The following is a 3,718-nucleotide window of genomic DNA, read 5'->3' as shown; positions in this document are numbered from 1 at the left end:
TTTTTTTTTTTTTTGTATATTATTTAGTCCTGCTTGTCCTCTATTGGAGGCCTTCTCCTTTTTCAAGAGGATACAGAGGGTGTGGATCTGCAGGAATGGGGAGGTAGAAGGGAGCTGGGAGTGAAAGGAGAGCAAACTGTGGTTGGCATGTATTGTATGAGAGAAGAATCTATTTTCATTATTTTTTAAAGAATAAAAGTCTGGCTTTGAATAAGTGAACATGTTTTCTATTTCAAATATTTCAACCTGCCAAAAGTGAGTAGGATATAGCATATGTCCATCTAGTAAAAAAGCTCCTACTAAGGAACACACATAAAAACAATGTTCAAAACATGCAGCAGGTGAATTAGTAGACTAATATGTTTGGTTTAGTCATTAGCAGTAAATATTTTTACTTCTATTCTTTTGAGTCACTGGGAATGTACACTAGGCAAAACAAACTAGATAATTAAAAAAAATCCATTTCACAGTCTGATGATTGCCAGGAAACAGGATTAAAATACAAGGACTGGTTAATACCTGAACTTTCTAGATTATAATGTAAACTATCTTTAAATTTTAATCTCTGAATTTCACCCCAAAATATCTGAAAGGACATGTTAAAGTAGTAATTACTATGAACTATTATTGGAATGACAGAAATATGACTACAATATCAAAAATCAAAGCAAATTGATGTACAATATTGCTTTTCCACATATATTTAATGAAGGACATATTCTAATGTTTAAATAAAGTATGGTTAATTAATAGTAAGAAATAAAAATAATTTGCAAAAAATGAGAGATGAGACTTCATCACATAACTTATTTTTCTTAACCTTCAAGGGGAGATTCCATTTTGCATAGACCTTAGTCTATTGGAGTTTTGATTAGTTACATTATTATCAACATGAATATCAAACATGAATTGGCCTTTAATATATTTATATATAAAATGCATGACATGTAAAACATCATATATATGATAATATTTTGATATTTTATATATCATTTTATACATTAAATATTTAATTTAGTACATTATTAAAATGATATACTATAATGCTAATACAAAATATATTATATAATGTAAATCATATTATGATAGATATCTAACTCTGGAGGACAAATTTCACATAGATCAAGAGAGAAGAAAAGTCACAATGCAAAAGAATTGCCATTTCACTGAAATATTTTTTAAAATGGATATGCTTGGGGGGGTCAAAGAAACCTATAATTAAAACTAGTATGGCTTTGATATATACATAGGATAGTTATTGGAGGTTTAAAAGTCTAGTTTGAAGAAGGATTAGGTGAATGTATTTGTCACTTCTCACTGGTGTTTTTGTGGGATGCCTAACAGTGAGAGCCAGCGTTTTTCTGACTCTTTTGCCTGCCCTTGAGACTTTTTCTGCTCTTTTCTGAAATGGAAGGGGAGAGGGAGTAGTGGAATAGGGAAAAGTAATGTAGAGACTCATAGAAAGGAGGGTAAACTGTTCGGGATGTGTTATATGAGAGAAGAGTCTTTTACGTGTGTGTGTGTGTGTGTGTGTGTGTGTGTGTATTTGTGTGTGTATGATGTCTGTGCATAATATATTATCAGAATATAAACATATACGTATATATCAATAACAAAATTATCAGTAGAATCAGGAGAGTTAAATTCACTATTGTACCACCCCCATTGTGCTTTAAACTTCCCAAGCCCATTCACCCAGATTCATGGTCTTTACAAGTATTTTGTAGGTAACAGGGGAAGAGGGTGAGGTGGCTTGCAGGCATAACGTACCCACTGCACTCATAAACCCACAGCAACCTCCATTATTCATAAAAAGTGCAGATATTTGGGGCTGTCAACATTAGTTGCAGATAGCAACAGGGCTCATGGGACCCAATCTGGAGATGTATTGGCAGCTAAGTCTCTTAGAGGATAGTGAGTTACTGTTTACATCAGCTTAGGCAGTGGTATAGCCATACTCAAGTGTGCATCTCTATACACATGAGCAGCAGTTCCCTGGCCTTTGTTAAACACTCAGGGTTACAAAGCAAAGAGATATAAGAGAGTGAAAGAGAATTATTTGGAAAACCATTTATCTTGCTGAGATATAAGCAAGGGTGGAGTGGTAACGGAAGCAGAATGCCTTGTAAGTGAATATAAAACTGTCAGAGAACAAAGTACTTAAGGAACAGCTCTTAGATTCATTGATCCTTGCTACTGTTATCTTTTTTCCGATTTTATTAATTTTTGTGTTGATGATTGATTCCTAGAGTTTTGTCTGCTGGCAATTTTAAGTTTCTTGCACAATAGTAATATGGGATACACGGAGTTATTTCAACTTTTCTGTATTTGTTAAAGTTGGCTTTGTGTTCTAGCATGTTGTTTAATTTGGAGATGCCTCTCTGTGCTGTTGAGTAGAATTTGCACTCTTGGGCAAGTGGGTAGAATATTGTGCAGATATTTATTAGTCTATTTGATGTAAAATAACATTTGATTTTGAGTTTTGTTTGTTTATGTGATGTCTACATGGCCTGTTTATTTAGGGAAGTAGGTTGTTAAAATCACTTAATATCATGGTGATTGTGTTAATCTATGCCGCTAATCCTATTAATATGCTTTTTTATGAAATTGAGTTCTCCACAGTTTGGTGTATACATTTTTAGTATTTTGATAATTATCTTTTAATTGTTCCCTTTTTAGAATGAAGTGCCCTTTGTTGTCTCTTTGAAATACTTTTCAGTTGCAGTTTATTTGGGAAGATAATTGGATGGCAATATATGCTTGACTTCTGATCTCATTCACCTGGAATACTTTTAGTGATATCTATCTTCAAGCTAATATGAGTTCCTTATAGACAGCCTTTAGATGGGTTTTGTTTCTGAATCCATCTTACTAACCTGTCTCTTTTGTTGCTTATTATTGGATTATGTTCTTGGTTGTGGTTTGTCTTTTATTTAATTATAACTTCATTTGTTTTTTTCTAGGCATTTTTGGCTGCTGTTGTTTCTCTTTTCAGTTCATGGAGTTGGTTTCCAAATTCTATTTAGTATACAATAGCAATTTCAATAGGCATGTTAGTATTGAGGGGAAAGTTTCTGGGAAAGGTTTCATTTCTAGGCAAAAATCTATAGGTAACTAATAACTGCTGAGGGACAGAAGGTTAGCCTTTCTTAAAGATGGGCCTGCTTATTGGTTGTCCAATGCAGAGTAATCATATACAAACAACAAAAGTAGAAACATCATGTTTCAGCATGTTGTATATGTGTGTGTATAAATAAGCTTACATACATACATACATACATACATACATACAACAATGATATTAAAAGGATATGAACAAGGGAGTAGTTTGAAGAAGTAAGTGGAGGGAATTCTATTTCATTCGGTTTATTAAAAAATAAATAGTGAATAAAGTACGAACAAGAAAAACCTCAAAGGCCAAATACTAACCCTCTTTAGTGACTCAGACATATTACCACGATTTAGAAACAACAAAACAATTAAATTAGTCATAAAATTTGCTAGTGACATGAGCACTAGTGGTCCCACCCAGACTGAGAGAGTATAAAAGGCACTCTCTTCAGGCAGAAGTATACAGACTCAAGTCACCTCCACTCCTCTCTACTCAAGAACAACCTCAACACCCAGCACCATGTGTGGCTACTACGGAAACTACTATGGCGGCAGAGGCTATGGCTGCTGTGGCTATGGAGGCCTGGGCTATGGCTATGGAGGCCTG

Source organism: Mus pahari, chromosome 12, assembly GCF_900095145.1.
Source record: "Mus pahari chromosome 12, PAHARI_EIJ_v1.1, whole genome shotgun sequence".
NCBI lineage: Eukaryota > Metazoa > Chordata > Mammalia > Rodentia > Muridae > Mus > Mus pahari.
This window is presented reverse-complemented; position numbering follows the sequence as displayed.